Raw genomic sequence first — 14909 nt, forward strand, 5'->3', positions numbered from 1 at the left:
TAATTTTAATGTATATCATGATATGTTATGCTCACAACAATAAAAACAATCAATGCATAATTAAATTATGTTTATTAAATAACATTGAAGCAGACGTGATAAATATTTATGGTGCTATTGAAGTCATGGTCATTGGTTTATACAGTATTTTAATTTTAATGTACATTAGCCAGGAAAAAAATAAATAAATAAATAAATAAAATAAAAGTTCAGGCAGACAATATGGGGAAACAAACAAACAAATAAATAAATAAATAAATATCATGCATACAAATTTGTATGGCACTTATAAGAATTTATAAAATTGTGACTTTGAAAATATTTGACTTTGTAAAACAAGTAATATATGGTGTTTTTTAATTTCCCTATTTTTTTTTCATTTCCCTATTTTTATTTATTTATTTATGTTTTTGTATGTCTAACTTTTTTATATGCTTTTTTTTGTTTTGCTTTGTACTGTTTTTTTTTTCTTTTATAGTCATAGAATGATTTTGAGGAAAAGCATTAACTGATACAAATGAATGAACCTTGAATGGACTGAAAGCATTAAAGTTTCTACCAAATGCATAAAATGTAAAAACTAAATAAATATAATAATAATAATGATGATGATGATGGAAGAGCTGAAAATCAAAATGAAAGCTGAATGTCAAAATGAAAATGGTATGAAGGTTGAATTTGCTCTTTCTAAAAAAAATCTAAGTATATATATATTTTAATTAACTTATATATAACTTCAGTCTCTGTCACAAGTACATTTGTTATTCACAGGCATCGTGAGGACAGAAAAGCAGCATGATTATTGTGTTCATACAGTATTTAAGCCACTCCAGTAAACTGCTGCATGAACACAATTCAAGAGTTGCCAAATTGAGAAGGTTGTCAATCCCAAACACTGACTTTGAGTTTACCCAGAATCCTTCTGTTGTGTTCATGGTGGTGTTGTGCAGTCATTTCCTCATCTGTGGCATTATGCTGCTTAGAATGTTCACCTTAAAGACATGCCACAGTGAGTTTGTTAAAAACATGTTTATTTATTTATTTTTTCTTCACAGTTCATTATGACTAAAGAAACATTTCCCAGGATGAGTGTCATTCACTATGGCATTAACCATTAAATCACACACTTGTTAATCAGTGACAACTTACAATTTGCAGTCTAGTTCCAAGCAGTACCCCAGCTTTCAAATGAATTTATAATATTATAAATTGTGATTTAATATTAATCTAAAAATGACAATTACCGCTGTGATGTATGGTCATGGTATGTTTCATGGTATTAGAGAACAGAAATATATATGCTGTAGACTGTGGCTGTTCTGTGCGGCTACACTGATTAACCAATTCATATGAAATGCTATATGTAAGCACACAATATTCCATGCAGTTCTCAGACTTTTGAATCAGGAAAAAAAAAAGTCTGTTGGCAGAACTTTGGACGGCTAACCACAAAATACATAGAAAAGGGGTCAAATTAGCAAATTAATACCATATGTATGACAAGATGATTTATTTTGTTCATTAACTCGTCCCTGGATGGATTTGTGAACATTCTACTCGATTACAGTTTATTTTACTGTTTGTTAGCATGTTACCTGTATCCTTTTCTATCATGTCAAACATTTGAAAAAAGTAATCTAATAACTCAATTTTTAAGGCTTAGCTACTGTGGGGTCATTCGTTATTTCTCAATCTATATCATTAAACTGTTGTAATAATCAGCAACATGACTAAATGTATAAATCAACACCAATGTCATATGTCATATTCCTTAACAATAATAATCAGAATCATTGCTTTTTTTCACTATGTTTTTCATGATTTTTTTCTCAGAATTGTGAGATATAAACTCTGAATTATGACTTTTTTTCTTGCAATTCTGAGTTTTTTTATAGCTTGCAATTCTCACTTTTTATCACATAATTCTGAGTATACATCTTATAGCTCTGTTTTTTATTCCCTCCACCATGGAATAGAAAAAAAAAGATAATTGCAACTTTTATCTCACAATTCTGACTCTTTTTTCTACTCCTCAAATCTCACTTTTCTTCTGAGAATGGTGAATTTATTTTGTAATTCCGTGTTTATATCTCACAATTCTCAGTTCTGAAGAAGAAAAAAAAAAAAAAAAAAAAGTCTAGAGTAAAGCCTATACAACAATATGCATCTTAGAAATACACAGTATACATTTAACATTTTGCAAACATTGCAGTTTTCATGTGCACACAGTAAAGCATGTGGAAATTGCACCTTTAGAGTACCTTATTATGCATATTATAGAAGATGAGGCCTTTGTATTGGCTATTATGCCCTGACAACAAAACTGCCCACATAGTATGTTTGCGATAACACTAGGGATCTCATCCTTGAACAGAAAACTCATAAATTACCACCAATGATGCATTTTAAAGTTAAATCTCTCTATTTATCTCCTGTTGTAAACTTACATTTACAGTTTTATAAAGCAAATGTTATTTCCTGCACTGCAAAGTGACCAATAAATTAGCCTTCAGATTTACAACTCTGCCCGAAGCCCACCAGGGCCAGAATAACAGCCATATTAAAAGACAAGACAGATATTTTTAAGTGCAGTCCAAGAGAAGGGTAATTTGATAGCAGAACATCATAACTACCACAGATTTTTTTTTTCAACTTCATAAAACCGCAATTACAGTAAAGCTTGGTTTTCTCTGGAGGACTTTAACCTGACTTCATTACTTATTTTGTCTAAATGAAGCTGTTTCTTACAGCAGCTAGTACTGAAATAGTACAAGTGTGCTAATGAGCTGTGCACTTTTGCAATGAACAAATAAAAACGGACTCTACACATGCTACTTTGCTTCTGCGTTATCTTTTTTTTTTATTTCCTCCACTACCTGGAGCTCTGGTTTTGAATATTTAAAATGTGCAGTAGGTTGTATAATGAAGTGCAATTCCACGTTGGCTCCCAATCCAATATGTTATAATTATATTCACAATAAATATGATCAATAATGGGCTACATTAATAATAAAAATGTCATTGTCATGTATATGTATATATATGTATGTATATTTATCTGGTTCTATTAATTTATGCACCTCTTCCATGATGAATATTATATTTTAAAAGGGACATAGTCAAAAATGTCAGTGTGATACAACTGTCCTTAAATCATAATGAAAGTAAAAAAACCTAATTAAAAATATTAAACTCTTGAAAGAACACATTCAATTTAGTGGAGTATTTTATTATTATATATATATATATATATATAAAAATATATTATTTTTCATTTTTTAAATGTTATATTGCCTAATAAGCTAATAATATTATTATGTTGATTTCAATGAGCTAAAATCATTTTGCAATTATATTCACAGTGTATAATATGTTTTAAAGAGAGGACACTGGAGGTCAGTGGTGGAATCTGACGTCATCTAAGACAACAGAGGTGTTGCCAACTCAGTCTTCAAAATGTGTAATGTCTACATTTTAGTCATGCTTAAATATATATGATCAAGTATATATGATTTCCACCAAATGTTGACCTGGTCAAGAACCACAGAAAGGCATGGCACATAAACTTGAAAGTTAAAAGTAGCTTGTAATTGAACAGTGAAGTCCAGCTGTTCTGGAGAACCTGGAGCCAAACCCAAAAACGCTTAGAAAAATATATAAAATATCCATATGAGGAAAACACAGCCTATCCTCTATAGCGGCAGTAGGCTACACTTTAAAGCTAAACTGGATGATACAAGATGCCACAGGGACTGTACATTTTCCTAAAGCAAAGCCTAATCTATGCTGTGAAACAGGCAGTTAATTATGACTACAAAAAAATAAAAAATAAAAGAGAGAGAGAGAGACCTTAGGTCCAACTTATAGATGATTCCCCACATGTAAAATGTCCCTCCTGATATCACTAAAAATGTAACCACACAATCTCTGTCTTTGGGTTCGTAAATGGCAAAAAATTAAAAATAAAATTACTACTGCATTACTACTGCAAAGTATGGAGGCCCATTTCTGCCACATATGAATAAAAGTCATGCTTTGGTACAGGTAAATAAAATGTGTCAAAACAAGATAAAAAAAGTTACAATTATGACATAATAAGACACTATTATGAGATAAAAGCCATAATTATGGCATAAGTTTGAAAATATGAGATGCTAAGTTATTATGACAAAAAGTCATAATGACGACATACGAATTTAATAATTTAAACATAAAAACATAATAAAACATAACATTGATCCTTTATGTCACAATTATGATTTACCAAAGCATGATTCTTTTTTATTTATTTATTGAACTATTTTTATTTTGGTGGAAATTAGCAAATATTAATATGAAAATTAACAAAATGATGTAATACTCATCCTCGTTTGATTTCAACCTATAACCTTCAGCATAAAAATATATCTTCATCCCATATACATCAGCTTATTACTGGAGAAACATTTTCTAATTAGCACAGCTGTTTATTTGAGAGATTTCCATTGGTATTTGGCATTTGGAAATATGAGTGATCTTTTGTTTGGTTTGTCTGTCAACAGTTGTGCTCCTCTCCCTTCTCTTCCCCTCACTCTGCCTGATCCCATCAAACACACTGAAGTGTTGCTTGTTTGAAAACCAAAAGCAGAAATGATGTTTGACAGCTGTCACATGTCTGTGAGTGATCTGATATACAGCGGAAAGAGAAAACCTGATGACACGAATGACTGCAGTTCATTTAACTCTTACAGATATGATGAAAGGTGTTCACAGCAGACATGGCATTAGTTTTTCATCAAATGTCAGAAGACAGTCAATAAAAACCGTGTCAGTAGGAGTCCCACAGACAATTTGGCTTCTCTGGACTGCTATCTTTTGTTTTCCATTCTTGTTTCCATGCATTCACAATGAACAGCCACTAAAAATTAAATTTTGAAAAAAATAAAAATAAAAATAAAAAAAATAAATAATAAATAAATAAATAAAAAGAATGCAAAAGCACACTAAAAGTAGTCCACAGGACTATATTCCAAGTACTCTGAAGCCATGCATCGTTTTGACAGAAACTGGAGTCTTTAACTCAAGTTAATCTGAGTATCTGGTGAAAATAATTAATTTTTCAATTCATTCATTCACAAATTTGACTAATCCAGTTCTCAAGTTTATTGAGGATAACAGCTTGAAAATTGTGAAGAAATATCATTTGGACCCTTTCTACAGCATGGCAGAAACAAAATTAAATATTTTCTCAATTTCTTAACACATTTGTTTTGTTTTTTTAATTGATGGGAAATATACGTTTCTAAATTTACTACTTTTTGCTACCCATTTTTTAACCATTTAAAATTGTCTATGTATTGCTAGAAAACCAAATATGAATTTTAAACTCTGTTTTTAACTGTCTAAATTCTATTTAGAGTTTAAACTCTAAAACTGCAAACCACAACGGTTACAGCATTATACGTTTAAAGAGACAGTTCACTGAAAAATGAAAATTCGGTCATTATTTACTCTCATGTTCTTCCAAAACTTTCTACGAAACACAAAAGATGACATTTTAAAGAAAAAAAACAAAACAAAACACTGAGACTTTGATCTTCTTTTAGAAGAAAGAAAATCATACAGGTTTGGAATGACATGAAGGTGATTTTCATTTTTTTTTGGGTGAACTATCCCTTTAAGTACTTCCATTTCTAAAAAATATAAATGTGTGTGTGTGTGTGTGTGTGTGTTTGTCTAAAGTGCGGCATTTAGTATACCTGGGCATGAATTAGTTCAGGTCAAGCATATGGCCAAATGTCACAGGAAATTGATAGCCTTGATCATGCATTGTCAAATAAAACCTGAAAGATGTTTTCACCTACTCTAAAGTATTTAAACACACAGGGTCTTGAGCTTTGCATTTTGAGTCCCAATTCTGTATAATTGGTTGTGAAGTGGGGCCAACTTTTAACATCTGATTTAAGTTAAGAAAGCCATTGTCATACCCACCTAATAGATTCCATACTTCAGAAACTCATCTCTCAGTGAACAGCTGAGGCCATATATCTGCCCATAGAAAGACCTCCTGTCCTTCTTTTGGTGTATTTTGCACATTACTTTTAGTCCTCATTCTGAAACACTGCAATAGTTGCTAAGAACCTGTTCTGGAGGGAGTGTAACTGATACATAACTAAAGGCAGTTAATGATGCACATAGGACATTGGGTCGAGACATAGACCTTTGGGAAGACTTAACAGGCTATCTGTACATCTCAAATATTGATGGATAAAAGGTTGCAATGTAATTACATTAAAATAATCATTGCTTACAACAAGACTTTCCAGCATAATGTAGGCTAAGTGGAAGAACAATGTGTGATGAGCAGAAAGAAATAAAGGATTTTACATTTACATTTACACATTTACATTTAGTAATTTTGCAGACGCTTTTATCCAAAGCGACTTACAGTTTGGGGATACATAAAGCGCTGTTGATCTTGCTGTGGAAGTATGAAGATTTGGCAGTATGGACTTCAGCATTTTAAAGACTTCAATCCAAGCTGAAAATTCCAAATGTATCAAACTGAGATGCAATTACTATATATAGGACCAGGAGTTAAATTGGGATTTGTTATGTGGGGGGGGGCTTACACACACACACAAATACACAAATCAAGTGAAAGAGAACGACTACTAAGCAGAAAAAAAATATGTTCTAGTTAGTTGAAACTGAAATTATAAGTGTTATGAGCAGTAATGTAGTATCATCAGCAGAATTTAGAAGATACACACATCTGAGTAATCACCTTTATTTTAAACATTAAAAAATGTTCTAGTGTGTTTGATTTTTAACTTTGAATACAAACTTATCTGCTTTTACTTTTGTAGTTATTTTGCTAGTCAACTCCCGACACGATGTCATTCACTGAAAGCACAAATACAAAGCGTCGCGTCTGGGCGCGTCAACGGTGCCCGCGCTCTTTTAAACTCGTAATAAAGCGGTGAATGATCTTTCCAGAAATTACGCTGATTGACAGAACAAGTTTATATTTAGAATACATTGCAATCACTCTAAAATAGATGACGACAACTCACAAACCTGCATTAGGAGCTGGACTTCTTTGTGTGCCTATTTAGCCATTTGCATCGCACAGTTTGCAGCACCTGATGGATGCGTTCGTTACGCAAACATCCAGAAGGCGCGACCCGCTTTGAAACTGCAACATGAATTGGTTTAATTGCAGATGAGTGACAATTCAACTATATCCAATGAACAATGAGGCTAGTATCTCTGCCCATCTTGACTGGTGGACTGGCATATAGGGGATGCTATGGTTATGGAGGCCCCTCCTCAAAGCCCGAGGCCCTAGGCAATCGCCTGCTCTGCCTATAGCTAGCGCTATAGTTGAGCCCTGCTCAACCGATTCGTTCAAAACACGGAATCAATCAGCAATGAATCGGCTGGTTGCTGTGAGATGCTTGGCTGTGTTTCCGCCTAAAATGTAAGTGACATAATATTATTTTATTTGCTTATTGAACTGTTTATAGAACTATTAAACTGTCGTAATGGTGAAAACGTTGTGTGATGTTGCCTAACTAACTGTATTTTAAATATAAAAACTTTCCATTTTGAATTTTTACCTCAGGATGCTGAGTTTCTTAGTGTTCCGCATTTTGATTTCTCCTGGAGAGGCTGCGTGAGCCTCGCCTCAGCAGCGCAACCTTATTCCGTCAATAGATGCATTATATACAGTAGCTATATCCACTATTCATAGTTATTTTTGGTTACTGATGTTTTAATCATGTTACTTGTCTGGCTTTAATGAAGCGTTAATGTCGAGCCCTGGAGTCTATGTGCCGTGAGCACAGATGGACCTGTTCAAAGTAGTGCAGACCACCTACTGTCTAAAGGATCTCGCACGTGCGCTGTTGTCTTTGAACAAGTCGCTGAAGACAGTGTGTGTGGACATAAATGGACTCTGCTTATGAGGAAAAATAACATCCATATACATTATCTGTGAGATGGATTTTCGGATTGGATTTTCATCTGGTGCACCACTAGTGTCACCATAAGAAAATGCAAAAATAAACACAAACAGACAGCCCAGTCCCCAACTCACACTATAGGTTGAGACACTAGCTGCGTCCCAATTCAAAGGCTGCATCCTTCGAAGGCCGCAATCGAAGGGCGATTATGACAAAGGCTGTCCGAATTTGAAGGCTCCTTCAAATATGGGCCCGAAATGTGCCCTTCGCTTCTCGAACAGTGAAGGCGACAACATTTTGACAAACAAAAAAAACCGAGTGCCCTGACAGTTGTGCTTTTTTCAGTATCTTAAAAACATATTAATGGCTTAAGTCTGATTACACTGTATCCAGCATAAACTGTGCTACAATAATATGTAAGTAGCATGCATGTACATGTTTGTGTTTTTGAGAAAACAACGTTTATGCGTGGTTAGTGAAAAAGTAATTTGTTGCCTACATTTAGTGTTTTACTTCTGCCGATTGTATTTATGCTTTCTTTTTCCCCCCAGTAAACAGATATATTACTTTCAGTCAAAAATATATATTATTTCGACTTTAAAATTAGTAGTGTGAATTTTTGGATTAAATTTGTGGATTTGTGGAAAATATTTAGTGAACTGATGAGGTTAAATGTCAATGAATGGGAACAGTAGAGGGTCCAAAGTCAACAAATGTCAACTTGTCCTCTTTTATAATACCACATTGTGGGAGGGAATATGTCACCATGTACCAGTTTTCCAGGAAGCACTGTTCCCTTTTGTCATTCTCGGAAGCCAAATGAGAGAAGTGTGAGAGGCTGACACCACCTGCAGACTCTCATTCACCATGTTCTGTCCCCAGCATAAAATATGTTTGACAATAAATTAATTTGATTTACATGCACTGAATTAGAATGTTCTACTTGAGTTCTTGACGCATCTGAGACATCTGAACAAACATAATTTGCAGTCTATGAAAAATGAAGTAACGATGTGTAAACTATAAAATTAGGGTGGTCTATTGACAGTACGTGGAACATGTGCTGCAATTGATATTTGTGGTTGAGCAGTTTCAAGTATATTTTACATGATCCTTCATGTATACTGTGATTTTTTTTAATTAAAAGCTACAAGTCACATCTTACTATGTCATGCCACTCTAAAAACACTTACTAGGAATGTTACAACATTCTTTTTAATGCACAAGATCTATCTCAATCATAACTCAAGAGACACATGATATCTTCCTGGTTTTCATTACCCATTTTAGTGTTTGCATCACTGCATCTTCCTGATCTCTCAGCTCTTGTTCCATCTTTTAAATGTCAGTTGGTTGAAAATGAAGCACTGAAGACGTCTAAAATCACCTTGTCAAAACTTGTGTCAGCTGTCCTCTCTCCTCAGATGTTGTGTAGTGGCTACTTTGAGAAGCACAATCTATTTGACCTTTATTTGACTGGCTTTAGAGATAAAAAATAAAAAAATAAAAACAAACAATAAACAAGCAAGCAAGCTCCGGGAATAAAACCATCATACCAAAGATCTCCAAAAAGTGAGAGAGGTGCCTAATGCTGCACTTTCCTTCTTTCTTTCTTTCTTTCTTTCTTTCTTTCTTTCTTTCCGTTTGTTTGTTCTGGAATACAGAAGTGTTTTGAGGCTTTGCTGTATAAAGGTGAAGTGTGTCATTTCTGCACTACTAGCATAACCCAATGGAATTCGAAATACATTTACAAGCACATGCTTTTATAACAGCAGAAATTTGTCTGATGGAAGTGGCATGCGGCCAAGTATGGTGTTCCATACGCAGAATTTGTGCTCTGCATTTATCCCATCCAAGTGCACACACACAGCAGTGAGTAGTGAAATATACACACAAACACACACACACACACGGAGCAATGGGCAGCCATTTTTGCTGCGGTGCCCTGGGAGCAGTTGGGGGTTTGGTGCCTTGCTCAAGGGTCTCACCTCAGTCATGGTACTGAAGGTGGAAGAGAGCATTGGTCATTCCCTCCCCCCACCTACAGTACAATTCCTGCCGGTACTGAGGCTCGAACCCGCAACTTGTTGACGTAGTTTTGGCTAACATGTCTTTAGAGGGTAGGTTTCAAAGAGCAAAATATTACAAAATGAAATATTTCTTTCCATTTCATTTTTTCCCATCTTCCGTATAGATCGGCAAAGCAGTGTTATGAATTTGACATCCCACCATTTATCTATTAAAGCTGCACATTTCAAATTAAATTAAAACTAAAATTGTGAAACAGCCTTGCACGATCACTAAATCCCAAAAAGACTGTGATTTTAACCAATTTGTTGCTGTCAGCATAAGCACAAGGCTTTCTTTTGATTCACAGATCACAGTAGTGTTTTATTTGAATCATCATGACAATGGTTAATTGAACATATAAAGTGTCCTTTGATCTATCTTTTGAAACCTGAATATGGCTGACAATGCAATAAATAATGCAATTAAAAAATTAATAAATAAAACCACAGTCTTTAAGTAGAGTGAACACAGACCTAAAAATAACTATTTAATATGGGGGGTGGTTGTTAAGCTAGATTTTTTTTTTTTTTTTCGATAATTATGGTTAGCATTTCTGTGAAACTGCTCATGTCTAAAATGTAAATGTGCTTGTTAGCGGGTAGGTTTTTGTGTGTGCCCATGGCTGTGTATATATTTTCTAACACTTTGTCATGACGCCGGTTTTAGGTGATTATGACACTGGTAAAGTTGTGAAAGCAGCTGGTTAAGGAGTGTAATTTTTCTGTTTAAACCCAAGCCAGGAACGACACCTTATGAATGGTACTTCAGGTGCCACTTACAAGGCCTTACATTTGTTTCTAATTCCCTCTAAAACCTTTGAAACCTTAAAGGGATAGTTCACCCAAAAATGAAAATTCTGTCATTAATTACTCACCCTCATGTCGTTCCAAACCCGTAAGACCTCCGTTCATCTTCGTTCATCTTAAGAGCGAAAGAACATGTTTGACAGTCCATCTTATTAAAGTTAGCAGCTGCTCAGATGGGTGTTAAGTACACGATGACTGCTGTGCAGGGCTCAAAGGTGGCACTTTGAATCAATTCAATTCAGCTTTATTTATATGGTGCTTTTAACAAAAGAAAAAGCAGAAAGCAGTTTCACAGGTTATCAGGCATTACACTCCCGGTGTGCAAGCTCATGCAAACCGTTAAAAAAAAAAAACTGTTAAAAAACTTAAAATGTGTTTTGTCTTCATGAAAAAAAAAGTATTCTTAAATAAATGGTTATTACTTTTGGAAAATATGTTTAAAATCATGTGCCCTCACATGAGATAAAAGACGACAGTTTACTACCTAGTCTAAGACTACAGATTACTTGTCATAATACTTGTCTTTATGAATAGCAAAAGATGTTGAACACAAAAGAAGATATTCTGAAGAATGTTGGCAACCAAACAGTTGCAGGTAGCCACTGACTTCCATAGAGAGAGAGAGAGAGAGAGGGAAGTCAATGGCTACCGTTAACTGTTGTGTTACAAACATTGTTCAAAATATCTTATTTTGTGTTCAGCAGAAGAAAGAAACTCATACAGGTTTGGAACAACTTGAGGGTGAGTAAATTATGACAATTTTCATTTTTGGGTGAACTTTCCCTTTAAATAACACTTACCTACACAAAAGGTTAAAGTTGCCACACAATACAGTACATTTGAGAATATACCGAGTTAGTGGTTTGTTCAAAACTCTCTAATATGAGCAGTGTTAATTGGGATGATTGCAAGAACCAATAAAACCAGCATCATTGTTGTGATTGGAATAAAGTGCTCAGTTCAGATTTAGTAATGTTAAGTGCAGTCCTTATGTGGCCGACCTGGTATTTTAAACTCCTCTGGATCCCCTGCTGTTCATTTGAGCATGCACTGAACCTAATCATATGCACTTCTCATTTATCAAACTGACTCTTAAATGTCTGCAGTCTCCATAAACCTGAAAATTCTCTCTCATAGGCCAATCTGATAGTGTGGGAAGCACAATTTCAGTAAGTGGGGAATAAGATTGTTTGCTTCTATTTTAGCATTTTTCTGAATGCAGGACAGGGTTTTTCGCTAGGGAAACATCTAACTCATTTTTCTTTCTCTTGCTCATTAAGATCAAGGCAAAGGAGTTTATCTGTGTCCTGCAGAGCTGTTTTCTGTCTCTCATCAGATAATATTGTACATTTTCAGCACAACATGAAACAGAATCTCAACTGGTTATTATCATTAACTATAATTGTAAGCTGACAGATAAAATATGTTTGTTAACTAAAGAAGTTTGTAAAATTAAAACAAACTAAACTGTAACCATAAATGTGCCATAGAATATAAACAAAGTGTGAGTATATTTACAGAGAAATGTTGGTGTAGGTGTAGTAGGAAGAATTCAGAAGAATTTCTGGAGCTGTTTTGTAAGAAAGGAAAATGAAATAAATAAATAAAAATAATAATAGAAATAATACTTTTTTACAACACAAGCAGAACGAAAATTATGTATGCGCCATTAACCAAACTGCAATTAAAAATAATAACTAAATAAATAACTAAATAAATAAATAAAAAATGGAAAAATGAAATAAAAACAAAAACTAGCAAATCTTTTATATTTATAATAACAACTCATAATTAAACTCCACAAAGTAAGCTAGCTTTTAATTTAGGGACCCATAAAAATACATTTTATCAAAAAGTTTGTCTAATGAAATTAATTAAACTATAACTAACTATTAAACTATGTAATAAATATTTTAAAATGTAATCAAATGAAAATGTATCAATCCGTTTTTTTTTTTTTTTTTGTCAAATAAGATGCTGCACAATAGAACTGTACAAATTAAAACATGGATGAAAAAATATCCTGGTTGGATGATATTCCTTAAAATTATTATTATTATCATTATTATAATAAAATTATGACTTTGAGCAGTACATTTTAGTATACAACAGCAATAGATTTCTGACATATTTTCTTTAATTTACTCAAATTTCTTTCATTTCATTTTATTTTATTTTATTTTAATTTTCTCAAATGTTAAATCTAATTTTTATTTTGGCGGTTTGTCATAAAGGTTTTTAAGTTTCAGTATGTATTTGATGGCTGTTTTTCCTCACATGAAACAGTGAGAAGCTGGTGAAGTGACTCAGAGCAATTCTCAACTCTCATGTGTTCATGTCCTCATATATTGAGACGCAGATGCTGAGAACACAACAGTGAGAGTCACATTGTGTTTGAGTTTGTGTAGTAGATGAAACTATGCCATTCACTCACAGAGACATGCACTTATTACTTATTAGCGATTTGCACTGACTGGCTGTTGTCACATTTATTTCTACTATGTGATTAATTCATATTTTAATACATACATACACACACACACACACACACACACACACACACACACATATATCATTTGGCAAATACCATTCATTAAATTGTTAAAAATACTGTCCAGCTACTTGTGCTCAATTGTACCTGCCTAGACGATGTACAATTTTTACCCAGATTTTGCCCTTTAATATCTTTCCTCATAGGCTAAAACTGGCAGTATGGGGCCACTTTGAGTGACATGCTCACTGGTGTCTGATTAACTGCCTTTTGTTAAATATTAACCGTTGACAAAATTCTGACAATGTCAGGAAATCCCTGCTGTGTGAACTCTCCTACAACGGCTGTCTAATGAAGAACCAAAAGTAACCCGAGTTACAAAAGTAACATGTGAGTTTGAGTGTGAGTGAGAGAGATGTTCAATACAATACATTAAATATGACAAGCAATGAAAGTGAAGGACGGAAAAAAAATGGCACGATACAATAGTGATGGATACACACTTTATGTTTTAGCCTTGACAAACTTTCAGCGCTGCCACAACCAATATCTGTACTCTTGTATATTCCACTACTCTGTGTGTACTTCTAATGTCTGTGTGGGTTATTCTTTCCTCTACAGATCCTTTCATGATCCCAACACCATTCCAATGAATCACTTATTTCTCTCAAAATGCAGGGAAAGCCTATACTAAACCTCACCAATAAACATCTGTTTGTGTGGCTCTGGAGATTCATTTCTGAATTCATTTAGTGAAAGAAATAAAGAAGCCATGTATCTCCAGGCACAATGGAGAATCATTTCTCAATTTTGCCTGTACTAACATTAGCTCCTGGATGTACACTGTACTGTACTAAAAGGAAAATAATACTGCAGAGCACATATTGTAGTAAGTGTTAAATGTGTGATATTGCTTTCATGTGATATCTGTTTCTGAATCACCTACTCAATATATTGTATCAATTTTCTGAACATGATTAGCATTAATTAATTTCAATGACTACATGATCTTAAAGCTTAACTCTCAAAAGTTTAAAATTAAAACTCAGTACAGTATATTTAAGACTGAGTTGGTGGTTTGTTCAAACCTCTCATTAGCAATGGTAATGGAGATATAATCTCTATAAATTAACTCTACAGCAGGTTTATTTATTGTCTTTCAGAAAAATGGATACAACATTGATGACTCGTGCACTTATAGCCATATGCAAACTTTTGTCCAATAAAATGCTTGATTATTATGTTGTTGTATTCTGTGGAGAACACAGTTTTGATTTATATTTTATTATTTTTAATGCTTTCTAAGAATTTTGAATTTTTCAGCATTTATAAACTGCATTGAATGTATTGCATATATTCTGTCAAGATAGATGCAAAGTAGTACCTAGATGTGTTACAAGTTGTTTTTTTTTTGTAATTTATACAAAATCCAAATTAATATATACAAATTGTAATTTTATAACATACAAGTAGAATAAAAACTATTAATGTGCCATTGAAGACATTTACAAAATAAAACATTATAAAACACATATAAAAAAAAGTGGCCTGGGGTTTATATATATATATAAAACCCAGGCCCCTTTTTTTTTTTTT

The 14909-nt window shown here is 33.5% G+C and overlaps 1 long non-coding RNA gene across 1 annotated transcript in view; it reads left to right on the plus strand.

Annotated features, from left to right (window-relative positions):
* Window positions 1-8541: 8541 nt before the first annotated feature.
* The window catches only part of LOC107658169 (uncharacterized), a 12094-nt gene continuing 5726 nt past the window's right edge, over window positions 8542-14909 (plus strand). Inside the window, exons 1-2 of the long non-coding RNA XR_001630758.1 lie at window positions 8542-8552; window positions 12136-12139. This is a non-coding gene — a long non-coding RNA (uncharacterized LOC107658169). The remainder of the gene's footprint in view (window positions 8553-12135; window positions 12140-14909) is intronic.

Source organism: Sinocyclocheilus anshuiensis, unplaced genomic scaffold (assembly GCF_001515605.1).
Source record: "Sinocyclocheilus anshuiensis isolate Anshui unplaced genomic scaffold, SAMN03320099.WGS_v1.1 scaffold279, whole genome shotgun sequence".
NCBI classification, from domain to species: Eukaryota; Metazoa; Chordata; class Actinopteri; order Cypriniformes; family Cyprinidae; genus Sinocyclocheilus; species Sinocyclocheilus anshuiensis.